At 32.7% G+C, this 16,756-nt stretch overlaps 1 protein-coding gene and 1 pseudogene across 1 annotated transcript in view; both read left to right on the plus strand.

The window, feature by feature from the left end:
* The first annotated feature begins 1,789 nt into the window (after nt 1–1,789).
* Nucleotides 1,790–3,461, plus strand: LOC149559131 (cell division cycle 20.2, cofactor of APC complex-like; annotated as a pseudogene).
* Nucleotides 3,462–9,191: 5,730 nt separating this feature from the next.
* The window catches only part of LOC149559132 (putative potassium transporter 12), a 207,765-nt gene continuing 200,200 nt past the window's right edge, over nt 9,192–16,756 (plus strand). The window contains exon 1 of the mRNA XM_089833063.1: nt 9,192–9,760. The gene's annotated coding sequence lies outside the window, so the exon portion shown is untranslated. The remainder of the gene's footprint in view (nt 9,761–16,756) is intronic.

Here is a 16,756-nt window from a genome sequence, read left to right on the forward strand (position 1 = left end):
GTATGTAGTAAGAAGTTATAGAAATATATAACTTTTGGATTCTTCAAGACTCGAACTGAAGACAAACTTTATTTTTGTTGTTGCAATATTTTTTTCATGATTTTTTCTTTCAAACTCTATTGAGGTATGCATTATTATAAGCCCTCTTTTCTACCTTTGTTTTCTATTTTTCATGAATGTATTGGTGCTCCTTTCAAATAAATTATTGTTCATTAGCATATGAAAACTACTATATTTGCATTCTTCTTGTCTCTCTCTTCAAAAAAGTAATTATTCTTATCTAAAAATTATTGTCTCGTCTTTATTTCAGGCTACTATAGAAACATGGAGAACATGAAATGTTATTGAGGTATTGCATCTTCATGTGGCCACTAATAACTTGAGCATGAAAAAAATATTTTCTTTTGGCTATTCTAATAAAAACTTATAGTTAAATTAGAATTTTCAATTAACAAGAGACATTGGTTTTTGCTAGTTACAATTGGTACTACAAGCCAATGCAAAAGATACACTATGGGCTGAAAATAAGAGTTTATTAAACATTTTTAAGTTTCAATGTTTTAATTTAAAATTTAATTAAATAATTGACTTGTATTTCGATGTTCCTTATATATATATATATATATATCCAAACTTTGAGGTTAATGGCATTTGTTTCTTTTTATTGCTGCACTTGATCACTTCTTAAAAATTCATAGTCTATGTTCCTTCTTTGAAGATGGTTTCTTATCATCAGGGTGATTTATATAAAGGATCACTCATCTACACCAGTTGATACTCGTAAGTATCATATATTCATTCTTTTTTAGAAAGTCAAATGTTTTATGTTGTTAAAAGTTAATCTCATATGTATTAAGAAAGCAATAGGAAATGTGATATTTTAGTTTTGATATTTAAAAGTTATCCTAGCCAAAATGAGATTGACCATGCAAATCTGATCAACTCCATGCATGTTTTAGCACACATTGTGGAGACTATTTTGGGGTAGTAATAGAGTTTTCATGGTATGAATATCAATTTTTGTGTATTCTTAAGCATGGTGAAAAAACTTGAGATGGTGGTAAACAGGTTTATTGCTGGAGCAGTTACATGTCCAACATGAGAATTTGTTATTGGAGGATATGCATGCATCAACATATGCTACAAATTTTTAAAAATGTTTCCCATGTACTGCTGACCATGTTTCTATGTAGGTGGATGAGTTGGAACGTGTTTCTTCTCAAGAAACACAACAGATATAGAAAAAATGTACAAACTATTAAATTGTTAACTTGATAGCAAGGTTTGTTTCTTTAAATGTTTGAGGCTGCACAACAACAAATATTTGTCAATTGTTTTTATTTTTTATATGATTTCACACATTCAATAAAATATTAAAACTCCATAGAATAGAATAACGTGCTGAAAGTATCATTAGATGAACTTCTAAGTGTTGGGCTTTGATTTGATTTGATTTTGTATATCAAATTATAGATTGTAGAAATCTAATACTTTTAGTGATATTGATTTGTATTTTATGTCTTATATTTAGATTTTAGTTTCTAATTTTTATAACATTAGTCTTATTTCAGCACTTGGTGTTTTCCATGAACTCTAATAAAAATATTCCCACAGGATATGGTCTAGCCTCGATTATCTAATCCCAATAAATTGCTTATGATATTTCAATATTCACAAATGGAGGAAATGATATGTATGTTGTTGTTATTTTTGTGTTTTTAAGCCTACACTAGGTTGTTGCAATTGTTTCCTTAGATGCTCATATTTGAAAGAAAGGAGAGTTTTTAGTATGAACAACAGGATACCATGGTATGTACAGATTCATTATAGCTGCACATAACTTAGAGTGTACCTTTTTAGGGGTTCTCATAGTTTGGAGTCACCTCATAATTGCATTTTAGAAAATGCTATAAATTTATCTAATCTTTATACTGGAAATGTTTCTATAGGACTTTTTCTACTATTCTAAACTCAACTGAAATTAGCAATTTATTTTCATAGAGCTTCAACAACACATGATGACAACAAAAAAATGAAGAATATTCACAAAAGTAGAGAATAGTGTTTGTAAGTATTCACTTCCAGCATATTTAGCATTTAAATTAGGGCCTACTACTACACAATTGGTAGAATAAGATTTATGTTTATATTATTTGCTCTTTTGAAAAGAATAATTTCTATAATGGCTTGAGTGACTTTTAGACCTTGTTCATTTAGTTGAGATTTTAGATTTGATGCTCTTGTATTCAAAGGAATGGACATATTGTTTATTGTGATAAGATGTTTTATACATTGATAAGGATTCATCCATATTATTTATATAATTTTGCTGCAAATTCTCTCTTTAACTAGCTAGCTTAATAAGAGTTATGAAATTGCATTTGTTTACTTGATAATATAGTTGTCCGCAACATGCAGATAGAACATTGGATGCCTCAAATCTTGTTGGTGATAATCATTTGAATCTGTTGGATTGGAATGAAAGTAATATTATGTGGATAACTCTTAGCAATGTAGTTTACATATGGGATGTAAACATGAGCATTAACTTTGAGCTATGAAGTTTTGATAATGATGTTTCTCTAATAAACAGTGTTAATTGAGGACTCGATGGGAAAAATATTTCCATTGGATTGACTTCTATATCTAATCGATGTGTAAATATTATGAAGCTTTTGATGTATTTCTTTTCTTTTCCTTCCTTCAAGTGCTTCCTTATTGAAATAGTAGAATTATCACATTTCAATGCAATTGACATCTTTGAAAGGTCATTGTGGTTGTGTAGGCTCTCTTTCTTGGAATGACACTATTCTTGCAATAGGTGGTGAGGTTAGTAAAATAATACTCTAGGGTGTTCATATTGGTAATTTTAATGTTAAGACATAGATAGGCCATGATCAGGAAGTTTGTGAATTAAAGAGTATGGCTGCCTCTAACATTAGAAATTAGTATCTTTATAAGATGGGAAAAAATTATGATGCAATCATAGCCTTGGCATGGTTCCCTTTGCAACATAATCTTTTGGTATTTCATGCAAGTCTTGTTGACCAATCAATTAAGTTTTGGAATACTCTTACTAGAACATGCCTAAAGACCATTGGCACCAACTCTTCAGTTTGTGCATTGTTGTGAAAGAAATATGAGCATGAGCTCTTGAGTGCACATTAGTAGAGTGAGAATTAGTTGACTTTATGGAAATATCCATCTATGAAAAAGGTTGTACCACATATTGGCTCTAGTTCTAGGGTGTTCCATCTAACACTGGTATACATGCTTTTAGAATTTATATACTTTTGCATTATGTTCTTAGTTTAACCGCTTCATACATTAACCCTCACTATATTTTGTATTTTAGATCTCATATGGGTATTCTATTGCATCAGCTAGAGGAGATGAGACCTTTAAGGTTTTGGGAAATCTTTGGAACTCTTGATAGCTAAAAGAGTACCAATTTTCACTAAAGTGCTTGAAAGTACCCTTGGCAATAATTTTATGCATACTCTCCAGTAATCTATTGAACACTCATAATAGGAAAATTTTACACTTCAAGTGATCTTGGATTATTATTTTTCTTCTATGATATTCTATTATATTCCTTAAATAAGAACTTATGTTGGTACTACAATAGTGTTTATGGCTATTGGTGTGCATGACATAGTTTATTATGTTTTATTGGTGACCATATTTTATGCTAACACTACTAGTGCTCTATATGATCACATTCCAGTCATATGTAGACATTTCCAGAAGCTTTGAAAGCCTTTGCAACTCCTAAATAATTGAAGGAGAATTCAAGATAGAAACAACATACGCTAGTTGTATATGTATCTATAAGATTTGGGAATAGACATGGATGTATTCTCTTCTTATGGAAGCAAAATCTTGAAGGGAATAAAATGACTTATTCTTTGGCCAAGAAAGGATCTTTCATGAGTTCTCTAGACAAAGAAGTGAAGGGACTTTCAAGTGAGGAGTGAAACAACATTCTTCTTATCAAACAACTAGTTGGATATTCAACTAGTGCATATGTTCTTGTAAAGTGAGAATTTATCTTCTATTACCAAGTTTGGATTTCATATACTCTGGACATGTGCAATGAAAGTTTTAACTATCTAGTTATATTTATGTATCTTTTTTTTCTAAGAATTGTGTACATTATAGAACCAATGGGAGTGCATCTATTGTTTTAATGTTGGGTGTTTATAAACACCACCTATGTTGAGGAAGTGCATTACTCTGATGCTTTTTGTGCTTAAGCTATTTATATTTTAATTTTCTCTTCTCCAATATTAACTTGAAGTTCTCATTGCATTCATATGGATTGCTAGAATACTTTCAAAAATTGAGTACTATAAGGAGGGTTGTGTGAGACAATTTTTTCGATGAGTTTATAATGAATTGTCTTCATTTGAGATGAAAACAATGTTGTGAATCATCTCCAATATGTCTATAACTGGGTGTCTTAATATATTGTCTTACATAATTGTCTTTGTAAGACAAAAATACTTCTCTTCCATATTGTCTTATAGAGACACTCTATAAAGACAATATATTAAGACACCCACTTAAAGACACGTTTAAGATGATATGCAACTTTTTTTTTCATCTTGAATGAAGACAATTTATTAAAAATTCATCTCTAAATTTGTCTTTAATGCAACTTCTTTGTAGTAGTGTACCAGGATGAGGTACTATGCGATATCATACCTATAAACATATGTTATATGTTATTGGGTAGGTCATGGCAATTTGACAAGCATCCTATACATGATGGGCGAGCAAATACCTACGCTCTAACTAAGAATGGAGTGAAACATAAGTTGAAGTCATTGAAGGATAAAGAAGAAAATGTATGTAGTGTTGTCAAAATATGTTTTATTGATGGAAAAGAGTTTCTTAAAGGTATGAAGCAGGAGCATATGTGTTTTGCTATAATTCCTAAATATAGTAAAGGACAAGTAGAAGAGGTACCTACAGAAGTTGCAGATATGTTGGAGAATTTTTTAATATTGTATTAGATAATGTACCTGATGGATTTCCACCAATAAGGAAGATCAATCACTAGATGGATTTGGTTCTAGGAGCCAGTTTGCCAAACAAGGTAGTGCATAGAATGACACCAGCAGAAAGTGAAGAGTTGAACAAGCAAGTTCATGAGTTGTTGTAGAAGGGGTTGATTCAAGAGAGTCTGAGTCCATGTGTTGTAACAGTAGTGTTAGCACCAAAGAAGAATGGAGAATGGAGGATGCGCACAGATTCTCATGTTATTAACAAGATCACCATCAATTATAAATTTTCTATGCCAAGGATGGATGATATTATGGATTGTTTGAGCGGAGCTCAATATTTCGCAAACATAGATGTGAAGAGAGGGTACCATCAAATTCATATTAGAGAAGGTGATGAGTGGAAGACTGCTTTCAAGACAAGAGAAGGATTGTATGAGTGGTTAGTCATGCCTTTTGGGCTAACTAATGCACCGAGCACTTTCATGAGGCTCATGAATAAGGTACTAAAGGAGTTTTTAAGTAAGTTTGTCATTTTTTATCTAGATGATATATTGATAATTAGTAAGACATTGGGGGAGCATTTGATTCATATTCGCAAGGTGTTTGATAAGTTAAGGGAAGAAAAGTTGTTGATAAACCTGAAGAAGTGCAGTTTTGTAAAAAGGGAGTTGGTGTACCTAGGATTTGTAGTCTTGGGAGAAGGTCTAAAAATAGACCTAGAGAAAGTGAAGGCTCTTCTTGAATGGCCTACTCCAAGGAGTGCGATAAAGGTAAGATCTTTTCATGGACTAGCTACATTTTACAGAAAGTTCATAAGAAGTTTTAGCAGTATTTGTGGACCCTTGATTGAAACAATGAGAGGGGATAGGAAAGAGTTTAAGTGGACTGTAGGAGGAGAAAAGAGTTTTAATTTGTTGAAACAGAAAGTTACTATGCAACCTATTTTAGTACTTCCTGATTTTAACAAGGTGTTCCAAGTAGACTATGATGCCAGTGGTATAACAATAGGAACCATTTTAGGTCAAGAAGGTAAACCTATTTCTTATTTTAGTGAGAAGTTGAATGATGCAAAAAGAAAATATTCTATTTATGATCAAGAATTTTATGCTATAGTTCAAGCATTGAAGAAGTGGAGATAATATCTTCTTCCTAAGGAGTTTTTTTTGTATACTGATCATCAAGCTTTACAATATTTGAATAGTTAAGAAAAATTGAACCAAAGGCATTTAAAGTGGGTTGAGTTTTTGCAGAGTTATACATTTGTTTTGAAACACATGAGTGGGAAGTCTAACAAAGTTGTAGATGCTCTTAGTAGAAGACAACTTTTGTTGACAGAAATGCAAATAGAGGTTGTTGGGTTCAAAAAACTCAATACTTTGTACCCAAATGATCCTGATTTTGGTCAAGCATTGAAGCTTTGTACAAAACTTATTACACTTGACAAGACAAAGTGGTTGGATTTCATGATCTAGGATAATATGTTGTTCAAAGGAAGCCAATTGTGCATTCCTAGAAGTTCAATGAGAGAGAATCTCATCAAGGAGAAGCATAGTGGAGGATTGGCTAGACATTTTGACAGAGATAAAGCTATAGCTTTGGTTGCTAAAAACTATTACTGGATACAGTTAAAGCAAGATGTGATAAAGTTTGTACAAAGTTGCAGAGTATGTTAGATGTCGAAAGGAGTGAAGCAGAATACAAGATTGTATTAGCCATTACCTGTACCGAAGAAGTCGTGGGAGGATATCACTATGGATTTTTTTCTTAGATTACCGAGGACACAATGCAGGCATGATTCTATTTTTGTGGTGGTTGACAGGTTTTCAAAGATAGCACATTTTATTCCTTGCAAGAAGACTAGTAATGTTGTTCATGTAGCAGAGTTGTTTTTCACATAAGTGGTGAGATTACATGGTTTGCCAAAGAGTATAGTTTCAGATCGAGATACCAAATTTGTTGGGTATTTCTAGTGTACATTATGGAAGAAGTTGAAGATTGATTTGAAGTTTAGTTCATCACATCATCCAAAGACTAATGAACAAATAGAAGTTGTGAATCGTAGTTTGGGAAATTTGCTGAGATGCTTGGTTGTAAATAAACTAAAGGGATGGGATATAATTTTACCATAGGCAAAATTTGCATATAATAATTCTGTCAATAGGAGTACTGGTAAATCATCATTCCAGATTGTATATGGGAGTAGTCCCAGAAAGACTTCTGAACTGAGGCAGTTGGATAAAGGAGAGATAAATAGTGTTGAAGCAAAAGACTTTGATGAACATTTGAATAACATCCATGAGGAGGAGAGGAAGCACATTATAAAGATGAATACGCAATATAAGGCTAAGGAAGATGTGAAAATGAGATATAAGAAATTTCAGATTGGAGATGAAGTCATGGTTCATTTGAGAAAAGAGCATTTTTTAAGAGGTACATATAATAAGCTGAAGATGAAGAGGTTTGAACCATGCAAGATAGTGAAGATGCATGATTCTGGAAATGCATATGAAGTGGAGTTGCTTGCTAAATTGAATATTTCACCAGTATTTAATATTTCAGATTTGACAGAGTATTATGAAGGAGGTGATGGAGATGAAGTTGCAGAAGTACAGTGGAGTATTCTAGTAGTTAGTTCAGCTACAGAAGAGATTGAGGAGATACTAGACAGTCATATTGGCAAAAGTACCAGAAACAAAATTTATGAGAAATATCTGGTCAAATGAAAATGGAGACTAGTAGAGGATTCATCATGGCTAGCAAGGGAGGAGGTTAACCATTTTGGTTTTCCTCTGAACACCTGAGATGTGACAGGGTCACTTCTCAAATTACCCCAGGTGTCTGATGTAGGAGCATCCTAGGTGTAAGTGAAATCTTGCATCACCCAAAAATATGTTATTTTCAGTCTTTTCTATTTTAATAAGGACTAGTAAACAGGGTGTTACTATTTATGAGAACTTGTTATTTTTAGTAAGTTTGTCATATGAGCTTGGGATGTTCTCATTTTTTACATGAAGGTTCATTTTAGAGATATAAGCCTACCATAAAAATCTCATTGTTCTAGCTTAAGTATCAGAGAAGTTATTGTAGATTTTCGGTGGAACAATTTGCAGAAAAATCTTCAGGCTCACCATTGGAGGCCTTAGAGTGCCCTGATGAGGTCCAAAAACTGGACAAAAGGGCGTTGGCGTGGTTCCAAGCCTATAGATTAGAAGCTGGTGTTTCTGAAAAGTGGTTATAATACTCAATCGAAGCAACGGTTCGTGAGTTATGGTCTTCAGAAGTTGGGTTACCGAAATTTCTCATATAATTTGTCAAAGATGTATTTGGCCGACTCTATGTGTATTATTAAGGTCCATCGGCCTTAGGTATTAAGTTTGAGCATCTAGAACCTTCTCGAGCGGCATAAAACTGCCTATTTAAGAAAGGTTTTAACATTGTCTAAGACAGCTCTGGGTGATAGTTCATAGCTTGTCTTGCAAATTATTGTACTGAAGGCACCCATGTGGGTTAGGATATTGTACTTATGAATTCTATAATTCTGCATTTGTGGCACAAATAACAACTCCATGTTTTGTTCTCGCATTTGCTATAATTTCATTGTTTCTGTTATGAGTTTATGGTATTAAGGGGAGCACCTTACATTAGTTTGGTGGCTTCAAGTGGTCTTTCCCCTATCTGGCAGCGATTTCTCCAATGCGGGCAGAGGAGAAAGACAAAGAGAAAGTTGTTGATGGTTGGATTATTCCTAGTCTACCTGTCAATCCTAGGGATTCCTAGGGTTATAATGATCGCAATGATGCCCCACTTTGGCTGACACTGCTCTTGCGGCCTAAGGGAGTTGCTTAAATATCTTTTTGGTGAATAATTGTTATTTCTAGCTTCTATTGTGTGAACTTTCATAGAATGATCTAATATCCCCAACCCTTTTTTGACAAATATGTAATAAGTACATTATTTTATTAATAGAAAGAGACTATTCATAAAAAAATTGTCTCAATAGTCACCAACCTCATGATAGTCACCAACTCATGATTATTAATAGATATGTAATGGAGTATCCATCATCTATTATACAATTTAATTAAGGAGTGACGATTCTTAAATGTGAAACTAGGGGCAATACCGCTTTTTGTCGAAAACCGCCTCTTTAATTTAAATATGTAAATTTATTCTTGCACTGTCTTGATATTCGAATAAACTCCTCATTTTGTGTGCCACATACAGTCGTAGACGAATATATGTCTGTTTGCAACTTCCCGTCATCGGGTTCTGTAATATAAAAACGAAAAAAACGAAAAAAAGGTTAAATTTCGGAGAGGACTGATAATATGCAGAGATCCTCCAAGAAAGTCTTAAAAATGGAGTTGTAAAAGACGACACTGAAATCACGTGTGAGATCGAAGAACCGGCGATTAATGCGGATCGGATGAAAAGAAAAGAATTGTTAAATTCTCAGCGAAGACTTGTAATTATTTGACGGAGAAAGTGATTTGGGGAGAGACATTTAGCGCCCTTTCGCAATGAAGTTGTGCTGAGGTGAATGGATTTGGGGGAAGAAGCTTTCATGAGCACTCATGGCATGTGAATATGCATTTCGCACTGGAAGGCTTCAAATGGCTTGACTGCTTCGTTTCCCGTCTTCAAGACGGCGGAAATCAATTGAAGGTTTTGATGAGGGCACGGAAATGAATGAGGAATCTGGACTTAGCGAGGGTGAGGCCTGTAGAGTTCGTGCCCAACCTTGCAATCTGGTATGTACCTTCTCTCCTTTCGATCTTATCCTTTCTTCTTTCTTCACTCATTTACTATTGTTGCAATTACTGAAATTAGGCAGTTATATTCAAATATTTTTACCTCATTTCCATATTTCTATGGTCTACATATTTTTATCAATTAAATATATTTTAAGATATGATTTTTCTCAATATAATAGGTTCAATTCATTTGCTAATAATTTATAAACATAGATATATAAAATTGTAATTAAATGTTATTATGTTTACTCCAAAATGAAATTGTCCAATGTATTTGTTTATTTTTCCTTCAATCTATTCCCAGCCCGCCCCCCAATTCCAAAGATGACTGGGGTTTTCATGATAGAGATGATCCACCACCTTCGGCTGGCACTGCTTTGGCTGCCTGAAGTTGCTTTATATATGTTTATTTTTATTTTTTATGAATAGTTTCTGTTTCTGGCTGAGGCCGTGTTTTTAGTCATACTAAGGCCGTGTGAACTCATTCACGAGGTGATCTTGTATTCCCCGACCCTTTTTTGTGAATTGTAATCTTAGTATATTTTTATTAATAGAAAAAAACTATTCATCAAATTAATGTTTGGTATTTCTATCCCTTCTAATTTCAATATTTTTAAAGTTATTACCGGCTTTATTTCTAATGCTAGAAAAGATGTTAATATGTTTTGGGATATTACCTCATCTAACATTTTATGGCAAATTTGGAAGTGCAGAAATGAAGAAAGGTTTCAAAATATCCCTAGAATGCTTACTGAGGTTTTTCGAAGTCTCACACATTTTAAAATTTTTTCGCAGATTCAGATGACCATGAAAATCAACAAGGCTAAATTCAAAAGATTGCTCAAGGACGATCATACTACCTTTTTTGCTAATGAGGTTAATAATGGATTTTTTTGGAGGCTGCACCTGGATAATATACATGCTTTCATTCAAACCTTCAGTAGGTTTAGCAAAGAGATTAAAAGAAGACCTCACAATGTTTCTAGTGAGATGATTTACATGCGGAATCAAATTCAAGATCCGAATAGTTTGGTTTGGATGGATGGCCCCTTGGGCTGGATGGCTTGGGTGGACACCTAGGTTGTTGTGCTTTTCTTGGTGTCATGGTCTATGTTTTTGTTTTGTTGTTTCGTTGTATAAACTTCATTTTTGAAGGTGTGAGGCTTGGCCTCTGAACTCTGTTATTCTGCGATATCTTGTATTTTTGATCTCCTTATTTCTAATATAAAAAAAAATTTAATTATATTAATTTTTTTAATCAATCTTAAAAAATTATACCACATACATTTTTATTTTTATTTTAAATACATGATATAAGTGTTGAGCTATCATATAAATAATTATACACTTTTTAATTCTTAACTATTTCTACTTTATCGCTTCTAAATAATTAATCTCTATCCTACTTTATGCCTATATGAATATTAAATATATTAATAATTGTAATGATTTAACTGATTTTCTTAAATACATTTCAATTTTTTTCATAGTTAATGAATTTTATTATCTATAATGGCAAGTACATGCCACTATGTGGCACTTGTTTGTTTTATAATTAAATACCTAGCGTATTCGCCCCTCTCAAATAAAAGTGGTTTGGAACAACTATAAATTACATTTGAACAATACTTCTGTAATTCTCTTAACTGTAGCTTTTTGTTCTATAATTTAATTTTTCTTCTAATAAAAGAACTATAAATCATTAGAATTTTGGTTGCCATAATTTGTTCAACTTTCTTAGATTTTTATGTGTGTTCCAAATAACGTGAAACCATCAACCAACCTTGGAATTTGATAGTCACGTTGGTCATTTTTACACTCTTGAAAAGTGTATGAGAGGTTGCAATTTTGATACACCATATGAATTGATACATAGATAGATAGATAAGATTGTAATGTCCACAAGGTTGAGCATAGCCTATGGGACACTATTCTCACTACACCAACTTTGTTAATTCGGTTTGCTTTTTGTTGAGGTTGATTATGAGTCCCCTAAACTTCTCAATGTTCTCCTTGTTGAATAAGTTGTGCCATGAGTTGTCAGATAGGATATTCATGAATTTTACCATGTTGTCCTTGTATGCCTCACATTCCAAAATGAAGTGTTCCTAGAATTGCAAAATGAGCCGATTCTTTCTTCCCAAGGCTCTTTAGGTCTCTTCTACCCTTTGGTCTCACATTGGAGTTGATGAGAATTCATCCTTAGTTGAGCAATAAAATTATTAACTCTCCAAGTTATGTTGGCCTATATATACTCCTTTTTGTGTTGATCACCTATGGGGTTCAACTCGCTAATGTAGTAAGTATTTTTCTCACCAAGCACCTTTCCCCAATTTCTCTTATGAAATCTCTCCATAAAAAATAAATTTATTTCTTTATTGTTGATATGACATGTGTTGAAATGAATATCCTATTTGGTGATCCATTTGATGTTTTGTTGCATCCAAGTCTTTTTATGTTTACACAAACTATCATCAAAGACCACTTTAGGCTGTCTACATGCCGCCACCTTTTCAATTTTTTTAAGATAGCTAATGAGGTGAGCCATGGCATGAGCCTCAATAGATATAACTCCCACTTCATAGAGAATGATATCATAAGGGACCATGCTTTTCATTTTAAACTTGCCACTAACCTAGTGCTTTTGGATCATCTTGACTTGTCTTCATTATAAGACTGAAATGGTGTTAGCCCATATTTCACATCCATATACAACAATCAGTAGCACAAGAAGCCTGAACAAAGTTTAAATTGTTTTCCAATCTCAAACCTTGGCATCACGATGCATATTTTCCAAAGCATAAAGTGCCTTGCAACCTCCCAAAACTCTTTTCTTTCTACAATCATACCAACTTATATTTTTGTTGAATTAAATCCAAAAGTAGTTATACTCTACTACCTCCTCAAGTATATTTCCCTCAAAATATAATTTATGTTGATGCTATTTTTTGCTTTTAGAAAAGATCATAACTTTAGTTTTATTGATATTAACTTGCCTACGAACCATTTTGCAAAAGTGATCAAGCGAAAGTATATGTTCTTGCAAACCACATGCAAATTTGGCAACCAAAATGAGATTGTCCACATATAGGAACAACCCTATCACATAATCACCTAATTGGTTACCGACACCATTTTGCATATCTAACTATTCTTTAAGGTTTTCAATGTATATGCCAAATAGAGTTGGTGAAAGCGAGCAGCCGTCCTTGACCCCAATATCACTCCTAAAACATTTTGAAATGCCTTTTAAAATTTTGATTATAACTCTTACTTATTTGTACATTCTATGAAAAACAATTCTGACATTTGTAAGGATGACCAATTCTTCCATCTTATTGAAGCTTGTCCCTAGGAGTAGGGTCAAAAGCCATTCTAAAGATAACAAAGGAGAAAAATGCCTTATCCTTTATCTCTCATGCTTTTCCAATAATGTACCTCAAGGTGATGCTATGGTCAACAGTCAAGTATTTTGGCTTGAAGCCTACTTGACCTCTTACACATTTGTGGTTCTCTTTAGTCCATTTGTTGATTTTTTTTTCTATCATGCTGCCTTTTTTTTTGCAAATAAAGGGTTGATCATTATGGTCCTGTAATTAGAGGGGTTATGAACCTTGCCACTCCTGTAAAGAGGTATAGTAAGAATAATTATCCAATCAGTGTGAAACTTGTGTTGGCTAATATTATTGAAGATTCTCGTAATGAAAGGTGAAAGAACTTTCTATCCCAATTGAGATACCCTACTTGAAACTCCTCCACATCTTTTTCCTTATCGGTATGTAACTTCTTAATACCCCTCTCAACCTCTTACATAGTAAAAATATATTCTCTATTATTGACCAAAGGTGGTGAGTCCACACCATCATCCTTCTCATAAATTTTCTTGGCATACTCAAACCATTGAGTGGTTTTGGTAATATCTTAGCCTATTTATTTCGTGGTTGAAGTTCTCTCCAAAAAATTTTGGGATTATTTTTACTAAGAAAGACTAATGCTTCTCTCCTCATGATCATAAAATCAAATTTTTTCTTCATTAGATTATTCTTGTAAGCTTTAATGCCAAGGCTATTTTTATTGGACTCTTTTATCTTTCTCCTAGCCACTATGCATTCTTGATCAAACCAAGCATTAGGTGGCAAATAGTTTATTGTAGAAATTCTTTTCTTTGAAATTTTGTAGTTGGAGAGAGTCACATGAATAATATTTGAAAAAAATTGGTTATTGGTACCATGCACATGTCTATCCTCCACCTTGTATAGTCTCCTAAGTGCAATCCTAAAAATGTCCCTCTTTTCTTGAGTCAACAAATTTTTGCCTTGTGAAGTTGGCTGAAAAAAACAAAATGAACTTTTGTCTCAAGGTTCCCATATCTTGTCCACTTCAAATTTATTTGTGGTGATCTATTATCTAAATTATGATCTCATATATGTTCCCCAATCACCACTTCCTCAATTCTATCATTTAAATCACGGGAACAAATAGCGTAACCCACCATGGTAGCCCCATTCTAGGTATTACAAATGAAACTGTTTGATTTTGACAATCTAGCCACTCCATTGCTAATTGTTAAATCAAAAGTGCCACATAGGGTAATCAATTCCTCTCCAAAATGATTCTAGCCTTTAGCATCATCTGATACTCTTTCCCAATTGTGCTTACTCTTTTCTATGAGCCAAATTAGATTAATGTTAGCATTGTAGCTAAATACACTAGCTTGGTAGTTCATTGTTCTAGCATTGAAATCGCCAACAAGAAGAACATCCCCTTGCTCCAAAAACAAAGCCACATCTTAAATTATTGATATGACGATTAAATTTATTATTGAATTGTGTATAGTTATTATATCATTTTATATTGACTTAGAATCTTGCTAAAATAGAATATCATGGACTTTGAAAACTAATTGACAATCAAAACATATAGAATGAGAGCATAAAATGAAAGATATTAAACTAAGCCACCCATCATAAAAATCATATGACAGGTAGGGATGAATGTCAAATTTAATGTCTGCCACTGACCATCACCATTTTCTATAAAGCATCCAAACTAACACATTTATTGTAATTATTAATCAACTTGTATTTAAAATTTTAATTTTTTTTAAACAAATAATAATTACAATAAATAGATCAATTTGGGTGCTACATGGACATTTCCTTGATCAACCATCTAATTACACAAGTAACCTTAAAAAAAAAATTAAGGGAAGATCATTGATTTTGGATTCCAATATCCACTTACCCATGTCATTCGACCTTATGAAGATGACTAAACATGACTTTTGAAGATGTTGATTATATGGGTTGTTATGCTACTGAGCTCTAAATTGTAATTAATTTTGACAACCTCATAGATGTAATTTCCACACTTCATAATGGTCTATTATTTTCCTTTTCTTTCTTATTATTAATTGGCGTTCTAATTTGAAACATTGATGAAGAAAAAATATTCATATAATTGAACTCACATTCATTATTTTCAATTATTTTCATGATAAAATATTTTTGATTTGGACTCTATAGTATTAAAAATATAGTTTCTTTATTTATAGTTATGAATGAAGTATTATACATAATTTTTATTAAAAAATGGTGTCATCCCTTCTAAATTCAATCTAAATAAGTTGTGTGTAATTGTGAATTAATCAATGTAGATCTTGAATTCATTTTTTAAATTAAAAGTATTCAAAATTGGGTGATTGGTCCGAAGAGTTAACAAAGTGATAAAATCACCATCAACTAAGGAGTGGCCCATAGACCAACAAATAGCACACTAGCCATTCATATTTAAAATAAAAAATACAATAGTATGAGATTTCAATAACCAACTATCCAACCACCTATAACATAGTGTAATCAAACTATAACAAACTAAGCTAGTAGTATAGATTTTTGGATATTAAAAAAAGTTGCAAGCATAGAAAAAACTAAAAACTAAAAATAATCAACATAAAATCAGGTTGAACCCTCATTTCTCCTTCTCATCATGGGGAGGTTCAATAACAACACATCTAGCCAATCATCAGCAATGAACCTATAGATCTTCTAGAAATTTATATCCTTTGACACTTCTTTACCCTCCACCTTATTCTATTGTAATAATTGAAGGGTTATCACCACTGCATCCATCACTTTAATTGCAAAATTTTCTAGTGTGTTGAAATGCATGTTCGAAGGTGACACACTTCTCTTTAGTTTCTCCATCTCCACCCACATATTCTTATTCTCCATTTCCACCTACAAAAAAGGTGGTTTTCCCCAAAGTGGAGTGGAAGGCAGGGGATGGGGGGATTATTGGATAGGCAAAGAAACCAAGGGGGACACTAGTTGTAAATTTAATGCATGTAGGAATATGAATGAGTAAAAGCACATATCTGTGTCACCTTTTATGATACCAAAACCTATTATGGTCAAATCTCATTTCTCTATCAAACCTCAATTTTTTTCAAAAACTAAAAATTATAGGCATAAAATTCATCCAATTCTTCACATTTCATTAGTTTACATCATCTTCAAATTTTAAACACAAATACCACTTTTTTTTGTCATTAAAGTTAAACAGTCGCATTTTGATATCCTTTTTGTTTATAAAAGGTGAGACACAATTGTGTTTTTACCCAAATATATGATATTAGTATCAAGATTTAGTTGTGTAGTTAAATTAAGAAACTCATTCACCCTTGTTTCATAAGCATTTTTTTGCATGAACCCATATCTCATGAGAATTAATGATACATTTAGCACTCATTTCATCTATGTGATGCTCACATAGGTAAAATGTTAGACCTTCCCAAGGGGCTACCAATCCCATGACTACTCAAGATCACTTAACCATGAAATTTCATCAAGGTTAATCCCACTTAGCTTGCTACCTCATTTGCATAGCTTTCAGAATGTGTTGTGTCTTATGAAACACTCATCATAAATTCCCTTGAGCCCATCAATTGGTAATGAGATAGTTTCTAGAACAAGTCAAATTATGATACTTCTA

This window comes from Cupressus sempervirens, chromosome 5 (genome assembly GCF_028749045.1).
Source record: "Cupressus sempervirens isolate cs-2001-9-10 chromosome 5, ASM2874904v1, whole genome shotgun sequence".
Classification (NCBI taxonomy): domain Eukaryota; kingdom Viridiplantae; phylum Streptophyta; class Pinopsida; order Cupressales; family Cupressaceae; genus Cupressus; species Cupressus sempervirens.